Here is a 14,926-nt window from a genome sequence, read left to right as displayed (position 1 = left end):
TATTGATGTTGTTTTGATGATTTAATCGCACGAGCAAGTCCGTATGATACTTTTGGACTTGCGTGCATATTTGGTTTGGAGCCCCGAGGGCTCGGGTGAGTTTTGGATAGGCCACAGAATGAAATTTGGACTTAGGAGATTGCTGGTATGTTGCAGGTCTGCAGGCTTCGCATTTCTCGCAAAATGCGAGAAAGTATCGCAAATGCGAAAGTCAACCCGGGCTGCCTTGGTCGCAAATGCGACATTTGTATCACAAATGCGATATCACATTTGCGAAGGGTCCCTCTCAAATACGAAGGTGATCAGAATTGCACTTGATCGCAAATAAGACAAAATCTTCGCATTTGCGAAGTCAACAGGTTTTGAAGGGGTTCGCAATTGCGAACCCTGGTCGCAATTGCGACATCTGCGACTTGCAAATTCATAACTTAGCCGAATATCTTTCATTTTTCAAACCTTTTCAAAACCTAAACACCTTTGTGCGATTTTTCAAAGACAAGTACTCTTCCAAATAGATTGTAAGTCATTTCTAACTCGTTGGCATTGATCTTTAACATCTTTTCACATGATTTCAACTGAAAATCAAGGATTTTCATGGGGGAAATTGGGTGTTTTGGGTAGAGCTTAGGTTTTTCAAATTTTGGGGATTTGAACCTCGATTTGAGGTTCGATTTCAAAATAAATTATATATTTGGGTTCATAGGTGAATGGGTAATCGGGTTTTGGTTCGAACCTCGGGTTTTGACCATGTGGGTCTGAGGTCATTTTTGACTTTTTGGGAAAATCTTCATAAAACCAATTTTCATGCATTAAAATTGATTCATTTAGCATTTATTGATATCATTAAGTAAATTGTGGCTAGATACAAGCGAGTTGGTGGTGGAAATAAGAGGTAAAGCGGTAGTTGAGGCTTGAATTATGTTAGTGGCATCGAGGCAAGTGTTTGGTCTAACCTTAGCTTGAGGGATTAGGAGTTGTGTCTTATTTGCTATGTGTTAATTGTGGAGTACGACGTATAAGCATGGTAACGAGTATCTATACGTCGGTGTCAAGCATGCCCGTGGGTCTAGTGTTGTAATTGTTGTGACTCCGTTGAGATTTATTCATGCTTAATATGTTGATTATCATTGTTGGTTCCCTTGCCGGGATGCTATTGTTCATGATATTGCCTCCCTTGCCGGGATGATATTGTTTATTATATTGTCTCCCTTGCCGGGATGTTATTGTTATGACATTGTCTCCCTTGTCGGGATGTTATTGTTTACAATATTGTTTCTCTTGATGGGATGTTGTTGTTATACTCTTGTTCCCTTGCCGGGATTCTTTTATGATTGATGTTGATTTGTAAATGGGATCGGGTGGCACACCGCCACAGAAATATATGAAATGAGAGTGGGTTACACGCCTGCAACAAAATATATGAAATGGGAGCTGGTTGCACGCCTCCAACGAGATATATGAAATGGGAACGGGTTGCACGCCTGCAACGAGATATATACAATGGGAGCGGGTTGCACGCCTGCAACAAGATATATGAATGGGAGCGGGTTGCATGCCTGCATCAATATATGAATGGGATCGGGTTGCACGGCTACAACAAGAAAGAAATGAAAGTAAATGTTGTGTTTGTTTTTCTCTTTATTGTTGGCAATTAAATTATGGTTTCTTTACATTCCTCTTTGGTACTTTGTTGTTATCTGATACTCCTCGTAGCATGTTTTCCCCTCCCCATCTTTAACTGTGAATATCTGCTTTTATTTTCTGCTGTATATGATTTAATTACATAGGTTTATTTGGTAGTCCGGTCCTAGCCTCGTCACTACTTCGCCGAGGTTAGTCTAGGCACTTACCAGCACATGGGGTCGGTTGTGTTGATACTACACTCTGTACTATGTATAGATCCCGGTGCAGCAGCTTTTGAACCGCAGTGAGGGTGCTGTCTTCAGTCCATTCAGGCGACCCGAGGTAGTCCTGCAGGCGTCCACAAGCCTTGGCGTCTCCTTCTATCTTTCTATATTATTTCTTCTATGTATTTCTGAAACAGTTTGTATTTATCTTTCGGACCTTTATTGTAGTGCTCTTAGACAGTCTGTGAAATTGTGACACCAAATTTTGGGTAGAGTTGTATTTAGACTTCCGCAGTTTATATTAAGTTAAATTATCAGATTTCGTCTTCCGCTTTGTTATTGATATTACTTTTTCAGCTGTTTTGATATGTCGTTTTAAAATATAAGGACTTAAAGACTTGAAAAGGGTAATTAAATTGGAATAGTTGGCTTGCCTAGCTTTCACTAGTAGATGTCATCACGACTCTCGAGGGTAGAAAGTCCGGATCGTGACAATAAAACCTTTACAAGATTACAAAAAGTAGTACATGGAAAAAAACTAAGCATCTCGATTTTAGTTAAGTATTAAAATTCTTGCCACTAAAACAAAACAATGAAGTGAAATAAAAGGAGAACAAGAAAAATATATTGTTCAATAAAAAATGGGGATTTATGAAAGGAAAAGAAATAGTGGTCCTTTACGGAAAAATCATCTTATATTTAAACTCCTTAGCATTCTATCTTGCTCATACACTTTTTCATCCTCAAATATAAACCTTGTTTCTTAACATCAAAATTCCAGAAGTGCTGAATCGTATCATTGAACCCCTTAGTGTTCTATTTTGCTCCTACACTTTTTTATTTGTGGAGTGGGATGTAATATTCAATTTTTTAAAGCATAAGATGATTTCTAATCATAAGCTCATTCAAACAGAGTGTAGAGACTAAAAATGGGTAAATCTTATCTTAAATTTTAGAAAATACTAGCAGTTCTACATTAATTCAAGAAACTCCAAGAAATCAGTAACCCCAAATTAAAAATAATTAAGATTAATCAGAAGAAAGATTTAACCAAGGAAAGTTGTTCATCATGAGAGAGAGGGCATTTTGATCCTTTGTAGTTTTGATAGTAAGTTGGTCAATAATATCTCATCCGTTATTTTTTGAGGAGTTTTGATAGAGCGATGTATAATTGTCACTAAAACACATTCCTATTCAGGATCGAATGAATCTCCACCACAAGATGAGTCAAATACATCTAAACCGTTGGTCAAACTTTCGATATGATGGTTAAAGACATATAAATACAATGTCTTTTTCTTGTCTTTTTTGTGTGTATATTTCTACTCGATATTTAATATGCGCTTTGCGACCTTCACTAAATCAGATTCGTTTCTTAATATGCTTTTTTTATTCTCATAAAGTAATATACATAAGATGAGCAACGGTCAGTTATACTTAAGTGCAAGCGCGCAAAACTAATAAAACAAAGCAATATTTCTTTTCTCCACGCCACTTAATAAGTTTCACTATTATGAAACAAGCACCTTAGGAGCCTCTTTTATTTTAGGCAATTGTCTTATGTCTATATTATCCAAATTTGAACTCTTATTTAATAACATTTGGACATGTAATCCCTTCAAGGCATTGAAAAATAAAGAAAATAGAGTAACCATCTCGAACTTGGCTCAAGCTCGACTCGAATTCAAAAAAGAATCATTTAACTTTTCAAATAGTAATAGTGCCATATAAAGTTACTAACAGAGAGAATTGAAATCCTATACTAGTTGAAGGTAAGATTATACTTTTGAGTATGGAAAACTCCAAAATGCTTCTCTGTCTCAGCCCCAATCTTAATATTTTCATCAAACATAGCAAACAAATAAGTTTCTATAGCTTTTCCAGGCTTGTGTGGAGTTCCTGCACCTAACTTCACATGACTAATCAAATTCCTATAATAAGTCCCGGCATTTTCCATACTTGCTCCAAATTCACCCTCAGATGGCCATCCACTTTCAGCAACAACAATTTGCACGTTATCTCCACCAGCTTTCTCAACTTCATAATAAGTTGCATCCAACATAGCATCGAAAAGATTATGATAGCCCGTTGGGTCAGACTTTTTTGTGTAAATAGTGCATAAGGGAGTGGAACCTGATCAGGGTTGCCAATATAACCATAGTATGGATAAACATTCGCAAGCAAAGGAAGGTTATTTTGTTTCAAAAACCCGATAATCGGGTTGATGAAACTAGTTACATCGTCGCTAAATACTGACTTAGCTGGTGGATATGTATTCGTGAAAAGCCCAGTATCTATCGTCGTTGTGAGCTTCACTTGATTCTGCATTCTGAATTTCGTTATCGCTTGTTGCACGTTTCGCAATGAAGGAAGAACAAATGGAACAAATTGAGATGTCCCAACATTTTTAGGAGATACTTCATTGCCAACACTTGTATATTTGAACTTGACTTGTGGGAAATAACTCTTAATATTGGTAATGACCCAATTTTCAGCTGCCTTAGGATCTGTACTGAAGGGCTGAAGATTGTCATTGGAAATATCAAGAATAATGCTAATGTTACTTCCCTTAAGAGCATTGAGTGTTTCAGGAATTGGATCATAGAGTCTCATATTTGTTATGCCATTAGCTTTATAAAGATTTATAACATCTTGTGATGATGGTAAGTTGTTCCCATTTCTCCCATAGCATACTCCAAGAGGTTGTGCATCTGCATTATAAAAATCATACCATAACTAGAGGAAGTTGTTTTAAGATCACCTACCATAATAAAATATCTAACTTAAAACCTATATGTTGCGCGAACTTTCTAAAATATCGATGTACTCGTGTTGGATCTTTTAAAAAATACAATACTTTTGGAGGATCCGACTCGCACATGAGGACATTTTCGAAGAGTCCGGACACCATAGTATAAAACCCTTTGAAAGTAATATGTAACCGGTTTTGCATAGGATTTATGCTGTACACGCTAGATAGTGTAAAGATTTTAAATACCATTCTTTTCAGGTCACTAAATAATTTTAACTAAAGACAGTTATATTACCTATAAATACATTAAAAATACTTGATTATATAAATTCCTTTTACACCATTGATGCATAATACTTAAAATTCATATATGCATATATAAGTTACATAACAAAATATGTGTATGGTACAAAATCATATAAATGATGCACACTTGTTAAAAAATTAATAGTATATAATGATAATAATAAAATGCTTAAAGTAAAACTAAGATTATGAGATGATGAGAAAATACTATTATTTGAAGGTATGTCATTAACATTCCAACAAATACAAACACCAAGAAGTTAGCCATCATTGAAGCAAATATGAAACAAATGAAATGTACACAGTAGGAAAAGGACCAGATGATGGCTTCTTATATAGGGGGGAAATGGCTATTGGTGTAATGTTGAAACTAGTTCCTGCAATCTAGTCCAAGTTAAAGTATATGTGAAATCATTTAATACACCAAATTACATTCTTGGTATAACATAGGACATAATTGGTCAAAATTTAAATTATTGGAAATTAATTGGTGGATTAATTGTATATCTTAATTTAGATTTCGGAAAAGGGTCAAATATGCCCATCTATTATCGAAAATTATTTAAACTTACCCTCTTTTATATTATCCGTTTAAAATTATCCTTACCGTCATACTTTAGATCAGAAGAGTCCTTGGGTCTAACCGATGAGACACGTGGCACTCTAGGAAGTATAATCCAAATCCAATTAAAATATCCGACCCTTCAAAAGATTTGACCCATAAACCCGAGTCAAAATTCTTCACTTAAAATTAATTTCACCCTTCTTTTATTTCGACACCAAAGTCATCGGAAGCTTCCTGAAGCACAGCCATAGTCGAACTCTGAAAGCGGGGATCAGTCTTGAAGTCCTGAGCTATGTCGCGAACCAATTGCTGGAATGGCAGCTTACAGATCAAAAGCTTAGTTGATTTCTAGTACTAGCAGATGTCACGGAGTGCCACTATTCCTAGCCTGAATATGTGAGGCTTCTTCACTCCTCCAGTGGCTGGAGCTGACTTTCTGGCTACCTTTGTGGCCAATTTTCTTCTCGGAGCTTTACCTCCGGTGGATTTTCTGGCAGTTTGTTTTGTACGAGCCATTTGGGAATTAGGTAAGAGATTTGGTTGAGAGACTAAATGGATTGAGAAGGATTTTGAGTTTGGATGATGTGCCTTAGTATCCACCTCCACCTTCAGAGAGATAATTAAGCATAATCATTGACCATTCACAAAAGAATTTTCAATGTTTGGTTTTTGAAGCTTGAAGGATTCTGCATTTTGCCTCAATTCGTCCAACTCAGTTCTTCACAGCTAATGACTTATTCAACCACAATTTTCAATTTTCAAACACTAATTTTATGTTTTCAAGACCCAAACCATTGAAACCAGCAGACTTGAAGAACTTGGATTCGTCCTTGTTCTTCAGTTTCTGTACGAAAAAGCTAACGGGTGTAGTTTGTTCTTGTTGTATTCTCGGGTCATTTTTTCAAAACAAACTATAACACAAACTCTTATCTGCACCGGATGGACTAATTTCAACCATAGCTTCTAATCAACTTTATATATTTTAGCTATTTTGCAAGGAGGATATGACTTAAATGGCTAATGAGCCAGTAATCAATTTTTTTTTTTTTTTTTGTCAACCATCTTCGCCGGTACAGGTAACAGTAAAAAGCAAAGTAAAAGAGATGAAAGAACCCATTATTTGAACAAGAAAGGATGAAGGGCGGGTCGGGTATGTGAGTTTGAACCGGTAAATTAAATTGGGCATGAATCATTTAATAAGGAGCTGACACGTGGCCCTCCGTTAAAAATAAGGGTGAGTTTATTCCATAGTATAACGGTAGAGTCTGAAATGACCAAATAGTATAACGAAGGGTAGATTTAAATAATTTTTGATAGTAAAGGAATATATTTGACCCTTTTCCGTTTAGATTTACCAGCCATTATTCTATGAGTAGTCCCTCAAAATTTCCATTTTAAATCAGACTTATGATTTTTAAGATCACGTTTGAATGATATACCAATTTAAAATATCAATACATAGTCCACGAAATTGTTATTTAGTACATTATGCTATATTGGTTTAAAATGGAGTTAAACAACTTTTTTGAGTGTGATTAAAAAGGTTGTAGCAATTCGAAAATAAGTTTAAATTTAATTGAACTACGTAAGAGTTGCTTAATTACACAATAAGATTAACCAATACATATAAATGTTTACACGAAATGAATTATCAATCTAAAAAGTGGGTAGCCTATTTGAGTCTGTCAATCACTCTGCGATTTTTTTATACCACTAGTGGATTAAAATATACTTTTTAAAAATAATAGATGTTATAATTTAAGTAAATTCAAACTTGAAAGATTTAAATTATGATAATCAATCATTTACTCATTTTCTATTAGTGTTGATCACTCGGTTCTTGATTCTCATCTATTGCTTCTTTAACTCAAGTACAACTAGTAAAAGTAGTGTAATCTTGACTTGATAATTATAGTTTGGTAAAAACTTTATTGTATATCCATTGGTGCACTTTGACTTTGAAAACTCATTTTGGAAGAGGCTTAATCATCATTACTAGATGATACAAACTTAAAAACAGTACTAAAAACACAGAAAGAAAGAATTAATTGAAATAGCCATTCATCCCCATTGCTTAAATTAAAAATAACCGACGAATGATAATATATTTATTGTCTATGTATAATATATGTATAACCATATACAATCAATATATAATCTTTGCATGTGACTAGGAAAAAGTAATTATTGAATTCGACCGGCTCGTATAAAGCTCCCGAGTTGAAACAAGGAGATCTAACTAGATCATTTTAGAAATAACTAGTCACTAGTCACTAGTCACGTGTGTGTTACACGTGTATCACTTCTTAACAATTACATATTTTATATATCAAGTCATGAAAAGCAAAATAGAACAAGTTTCAAGTTTTTTTGTTAAGATTTAATTGTTTATTTTTCTTTTTCTCTTTTAGTTTCCACCAATGACCTTTAAAACTTCAATACGATTCACTCTTCCTTTTCGCATTCCTTTTAGATTAACGACGTGTTATAGATTTATAGAATACATATATAGGAGTAAACATTACTAATACTGTAATGACCCAAAAGGTCATCACTTGTTTAAGAAACGAATTCTGCATTTCGATGTCTTAAAAATCTCTTTCAGCATTACCTCGATTTACGTGCGCAGTCCGGGCGCGTAGCCGGAAAGCCAATATGTGAAAATCTGTGAAAAATGATGAATTTTGACTTTAAAATGAATTAATTTGACTTCGGTCAATATTTTAGGTAAACGGACCCGGACCCGTAATTTAACGGTCCCGGAGGGTCCGTAGGAAAATATGGGACTTAAGGTCCAAAGCTCGAGAAATAAATTTTTGAAAAAAATTGTTTTGTTGAATTAATTATGAGTTTTTGAAAGAGAAATGTGTTTGAAACCATTGGTATCGGGCCCGTATTTTGGTTCCGGAGCCCAGTACAGGTCTTATATATGATTTGAGTCGAGCCTGTAAAAATTGGTAAGAAACGGATTTGAAATGATGTGAATCGGACCTTATTTGAGAAATTTGGCAAGTTTGAAGTTCTTAAGAAATTTCATGATTTTGATGCTAAATTCATAGTTTTTGATATTATTTTAGCGATTTGAATGCATGAACAAGTCCATATGATGTTTTTAGGTTGATGTGCATGGTTGGTTTGGAGCCCCGAGGGCTCGGGTGAGTTTTGGATAGGTCACGAAGTGGAATTTTGACATAGGATGTTGCAAATTTTGAACTGATATATTGCAGGCCTGGCTCGCAAATGCGATCTCGCATTTGCGAAGGCTATGTTGCAAATGCAAACTAGCCCGGGCCAGCACTATCTCGCAAATGGAAGGTTCCTATCGCAAATGCAATTCCCCTTAGCTACTGCTTTAGTCGCAAATGTGACTCTTGTATCGCAAATACGATTTCGCATTTGCGAGAGGTCTATCGCAAATGCGAAGAAGACCGGAAAATCTACTTGGTCGCAAATGCGACATTTTGTTCGCAAATGCGAACATATCATTGCAAACCCCGGTCGCAATTCCCATATCTGCAACCTGCAATTTTTATACTTAGTCGAAAATCTCCCATTTTTCACACTCTTGGGCGATTTTTCGAAGACAACTCTTCTTCCAAATCAATTGTAAGTCAATTTTAACTCGTTTTCTTCAATCATTAACATCTTTTCACATGATTTCAACTCAAAATCAATGATTTTCATGGGAGAAATTGGGTGTTTTGGGTATAACCTAGGTTTTTCAAAAATTAGGGATTTGGACCTCGATTTTAGGTCCGATTTCAAAATAAATTATATATTTGGGTTCGTGTGGGAATGAGTAATCAGGTTTTGGTTCGAACCTCAGGTTTTGACCATGTGGGTCCGGGGGCGATTTTTGACTTTTTGGGTAAAACTTTGGGAAATTTATTTTCATGCATTGGAATCGATTCATTTAGCGTTTATTGATGTAATTAAGTAACTTGTGGCTAGATACGAGCGAATTAGTGGTGGAATCAAGAGGTAAAGCGATAGTAGAGACTTGAATTGTGTTCGTGGCATTTAGGTAAGTGTTTGGTCTAACCTTAGCTTGATGGATTAGGAGTCGTGTCTTATTTGCTATGTGTTAATTGTGGAGTACGACATATAGGCATGGTGACGAGTATCTATACGTTGGTGTCAAACATGTCCGTGAGTCTTGTATTGTAATTATTATGACTCTGTTGTGGTTTATTGCACTTCACATGTTATTATCCTTATTGTTCCCTTGCCGGGATGTTATTATCATTACTGTTCCCTTGCCGGGATATTATTATCATTATTGTTCGCTTGCCGGGATGTTATTATCGTATTATTGTTCCCTTGTCGGGATGTTTGTTTTGATATTATTGTTCCCTTGCCGGGACCCTTTTGTGATTGGTGTTGATAAAAGAAATGGGAGCGGGTTGCACACCTACAACAAAATATGTGAAATCTGAGCGGGTTGCATGCCGGCAACGAGATATGTGAAATGGGAGCGGGTTGCATGCCTGCAACGAGATATGTGAATGGAGCGGGTTGCACCCCTGCAATGAGATATGTGAAATGGGAGCGGGTTGTACGCCTGCAACGAGATATGTGAAATGGGAGCGGGTTACACGCCTGCAACGAGATATGTGAAATGGGATTGGGTTGCACGCCTGTAATGAGATATATGAAATGGGATCGGGTTGCACGCCTGCAACGGGATACATGAAATGCGATCGGGTTGCACACCTGCAACGAGATGTGAAATAAAAGTGAACTCTACATTTGTTTTCCCTATCCGTGTTAGTAATTGGATTTTGATTTCTTTATATTCTCTTGATATTCTGTTGTTATCTGTTATTCCCCAAAGCATGTTTCCCCTGGCCAATTTTAATTGCAATTATCTGTATCTGTTTCCGCTGTTTATGATATAACTGCGCAGGTTTATTTGGTAGTCTGATCCTAACCACGTCACTACTTCGCCGAGATTTGGCTAGACACTTACCAGCACATGGCGTCGGTTGTGTTGATAGTACATTCTACACTCTTTTGTGCAGATCCCAGTGTTGTAGACTTCGGACCTCAGTGAGGTTGCTGCCTTCAGTCCAACAGATGACCCGAGGTAGTCCTGCAGGCGACCCGAGGTAGTGCTGCAAGCGTTCACGGGCCTTGGCATTGCCTCCTACCTTTCCTTTATCCCGTTTCCTTTATTTATTTCAGAAACAGTGTATATTTCATCTTTCAGACTTTGTATGTAGTGTTCTTAGACCCTTTGTGAAGCTGTGACACCAAATTTTGGGTAGAGTTATATTTAAACTTGCGCAGTTGTATTACGATTAATTATCAAATTTTGTCTTCCGCTTAATTATTTTCTCTATTTGCATGATATCTATTCATCACTAATAATGGTTTAAAACTAGAAAAGGTTAAGTAATTAGAATAATTTGGCTTGCCTAACTTTCACCAGTAGGCGCCATCACGGCTCTCGAGGGTGAGAAATCTGGGTCGTGACAAGTTGGTATTAGAGCTCTAGGTTACATGGGTCTCACAGTTCACAGACAAGCTTAGTAGAGTCTGAGGGATCGGTACAGAGACGTTTGTATTTATCCCCAGAGGCTACAGAGTTAGGAAAAAACTTCATATTTATTCTTTCCTGTCGTGCGGTTTGGTTTCTCAATGCTAATTGAATTTCTACTCTGTTCTCTCACAGATGGCGAGAACACGCGCTTTCTCATCCACTGATTAGCAGCCCGAGCCCCCAACATCAGCTCCCACGAGGGGCAGAGGGCGAGGCCGAGGCCGTGCTAGAGGCCGAGGTAAGGGTAGAGCTCAGCCTAGAGTAGCAACATCAGTGGCGAAGCCTCAGGTTGACTTTGATGATGAGGTTCTGGCCCCAGCAGTTCCGGTGGGCCCAGTTAGGTCCCAGAAGGGTTTATTGCTACCCCAGTACTCCAAAATGCTCTGGTCCGTCTAATGGGCCTTATGGAGAGTGTCACCCGGGCAGGCTTACTTCCTGTAGCCCCAGCCGTCTCTTAGGCTGGAGGAGGAGCTCAGACTCCTGCTACTTGCACTCTGGAGCAGGTAGCTTCCTAGTTCCAGACTCCAACAGTTCAGCCAGTTGGAGCAGTTCAGCCGGGTGTGGTAGCTCAGACCGGTGATGGAGCAGCTATGTCTGCCGATGCTTTGTGGAGGTTGGACAGGTTCACCAAGCTCTTTACTACTACTTTCAGCGGTGCATCTTCTAAGGATCCCCAGAATTATCTAGACAACTGTCATGAGGTTCTCAGGAACATGGGGATAGTTGAGACCAATGGGGTCGATTTTGCTACTTTTCGCTTGTCTGGATCCGCCAAGACTTGGTGGAGAGATTATTGTTTGGCTAGACCAGTCGGATCACCAGCTTTGACTTAGGAGCAGTTCACTCAGCTATTTCTGGAGAAGTTTCTCCCTATCACTCAGAGAGAGGCTTATCGGAGGCAGTTTGAGCGTCTCCAGTAGGGTTCTATGACTGTTACCTAGTATGAGACCAGATTTATCGACTTGGCTCGTCATGCTCTTATCATACTTTCCACCGAGAGAGAGAGGGTGAGGAGGTTCGTTGAGGGACTTATCCAGCATATTCGACTCCAGATGGCCAAGGAGACTGGGAGCGAGATTTCTTTCTAGGAGGTGGCCAATGTGGCCAGGAGAGTTGAGATAGTTCTATCGCAGGGAGGTGGTCAGGGGTCTGACAAGAGGCTTCGTCATTCAGGCCGATTCCGTGGTGCCTCGTTTGGAGGCAGAGATTCATATGGTAGAGGCCATCCTCCTAGGCCTTTTCAATCAGCACTTTAGGTTTCTCATGGTTCTTCAGGTGGCCGTGGTTCTCATATGCAGTATTCCGATCAGTAGACCTATAGTGCACCTGCAACTCCTATCAATGCACCGCCGCTTCAGAGTTTCCAAGGTCGTCAACCCCAGCAGCTGATGGCTTGTTTTACTTATGGCAACACGAGGTGCATTGCTAGATATTGCCCTCGAGCACCGGGCAGTTCACAGTAGCAGGGTTCCCGTGCTATGGTTCAGGTACCAAGTGTTCCACAGCCCGGCCAGCCAGCTAGAGGTGGGGTTAGAGGTGCTAGAGGTGGAGGTAGAGGTATTAGAGGTGGAGCTCAAGCCGCTAGAGGTGGAGGCCAACCAACAGCAGGCCGTCCTAGGGATGCAGTTCAGGGTGGTGGGGCCTAGCCCAATGTTATGATCTTCCAGCCAGGCCCGAGGCTGAGGCTTCCGATGCAGTTATCACAGGTACTTTTCTGGTTTGTAGCAGAGATGCTTCAGTTTTATTTGATCCGGAATCTACATACTCCTATGTGTCATCTTATTTTGCACCGTATTCGGTCATGCCTAGTGATTCTTTGAGTGCTCCTGTTTATGTATTTACACCGGTGGGTGATTCTAATGATGTAGATCGAGTCCATCGTTCATGTATAGTTGCGATTGAGGGTCTTGAGACTCGTGTAGATTTGCTTCTTCTGGACATGGTTGATTTCGATGTCATATTAGGGATGGACTGGTTATCACTTTATCACGCTATCTTGGATTGTCATGCCAAGACTGTGACCTTAGCCTTGCTGGGTTTACCTCGTTTAGAGTGGAGAGGGACTCCTTGTTATTCCACCCGTAGTGTTATTTCTTACATAAAGGCTCGGCGTATGGTCGAGAAGGGGTGTTTGGCCTATTTGACCTATGTTCGTGATTCTAGTGCTGAGGTCCCTTCTATTGATTTTGTGCCCGTTGTTCGTGAGTTTCCTGAGGTATTCCCTTCAGACCTGCCGGGTATGCCACCCTACAGGGATATTAACTTTTGCATTGATTTGGCTCTGGGCACCCAGCTCATTTCTATTCTGCCGTATCATATGGACTCGCCTGAGTTGAAAGAGTTGAAAGAGCAGTTGCAAGACTTGCTTGAGAAAGGTTTCATTAGACCGAGTGTTTTGCCTTGGGGTGTACCGGTGTTGTTTGTTAAGAAGAAAGACAGATCGATGAGAATGTGTATTGATTACCAGCAGTTGAACAAGGTTACAATTAAGAATAAGTATCTATTGCCGAGGATTGATGATTTGTTTGATCAGCTTCAGGGTGCTAAGATATTTTCGAATATTGACTTGAGATCTGGTTACCTTCAGTTAAGGATTAGGGCATCCGATGTCCCTAAGACAACTTTTCACACTCAGTAAGGGCATTATGAGTTCTTGGTGATGTCATTCGGGTTGACAAATGTCCCAGCAGCTTTTATAGAGTTGATGAACCGAGTGTTCATGCCTTACTTGGATTTGTTTGTGATAGTCTTCATTGATGATATTTTGATCTATTCCCGTAGCCGGGAGGAGCACGAGAAACATCATAGAGTGGTTCTTTAGACTTTAAGGGATAGTCAGTTGTATGCCAAGTTTTCGAAATGTGAGTTCTGGTTGAGTTCAGTTGCATTCCTGGGTCATGTTATATCCGCAGAGGGTATTCAGGTTGATCTGAAGAAAATTGAGGCAGTCAAGAACTGGCCTAGACCAGCATCAACTACAGAGATTCGGAGTTTCTTGGGATTAGCAGGCTACTTTCATCGGTTTGTGGAGGGGTTTTCATCTATCGCTGCCCCGATGACCAGGTTGACCCAAAAGGGTGCCCAGTTTAGATGGTCGGACAAGTGTGAGGCGAGCTTTCCGAAGCTCAAGACAGCTCTGACTACGGCATTGGTGTTGGTTTTGCCCGCAGGTTCAGGGCCTTATACAATTTATTGTGATATTGGACTTGGTGCGGTGTTGATGCAGGATGGCAAGGTCATTGCCTATGCTTCACGGCGGTTGAAGATTCATGAGAACAACTATCCGGTTCATGATTTGGAGTTAGCAGCCATCGTTCACGCGTTGAAGATTTGGAGGCATTATCTGTATGGCATGGAATGTGAGGTGTTCACGGATCACAAGAGTCTGCAGTATTTGTTCAAGCAAAAAGAGCTAAATTTGAGGCAGAGAAGGTGGTTGAAGCTATTAAAGGACTATGATATCATCATCTTATATCATCCGGGAAAGGCCAATGTGGTGGCCGACGCTTTGAGTAGGAAGTCAGCTAGCATGGGCAGTCTTGCTTATATTTCGGTCGGTAAGAGACCGCTTGCCTTGGATGTTCAGGCTTTGGCCAATCAGTTCGTGAGGTTTGACGTTTTTGAGCCCAGCGGTGTGTTAGCTTGCACAATCGGTCGTTCTTCCTTATTAGAGCGTATCCGTGATTGGCAATATGATGATCCCCATTTGTGTGTCCTTAGAGACACAGTACAACACGGAGGTGCCAAGCAGGTGACCTTAGGTGATGATGGAGTTTTGAGATTGCAGGGTCAAATTTGTGTGCTTAATATGGATGGACTCCGAGAGTTGATTTTAGAGGAGGCCCATAGTTCCCGGTACTCTATTCACCCGGGCGACACTAAAATATATCAGGATTTGCGGTAGCATTATTGGT

The 14,926-nt window shown here is 39.3% G+C and overlaps 1 pseudogene; it reads right to left on the bottom strand.

Moving 5' to 3' along the window:
• Positions 1 to 3,609: 3,609 nt before the first annotated feature.
• LOC107803849 (glucan endo-1,3-beta-glucosidase, acidic-like) lies at positions 3,610 to 5,518 on the bottom strand (annotated as a pseudogene).
• Between the last annotated feature and the right edge of the window lie 9,408 nt (positions 5,519 to 14,926).

This window comes from Nicotiana tabacum, chromosome 18, assembly GCF_000715075.1.
Source record: "Nicotiana tabacum cultivar K326 chromosome 18, ASM71507v2, whole genome shotgun sequence".
NCBI lineage: Eukaryota > Viridiplantae > Streptophyta > Magnoliopsida > Solanales > Solanaceae > Nicotiana > Nicotiana tabacum.
The sequence above is the reverse complement of the archived record's forward strand: the minus strand, read 5'-3'. Positions and strand labels throughout refer to the sequence as shown.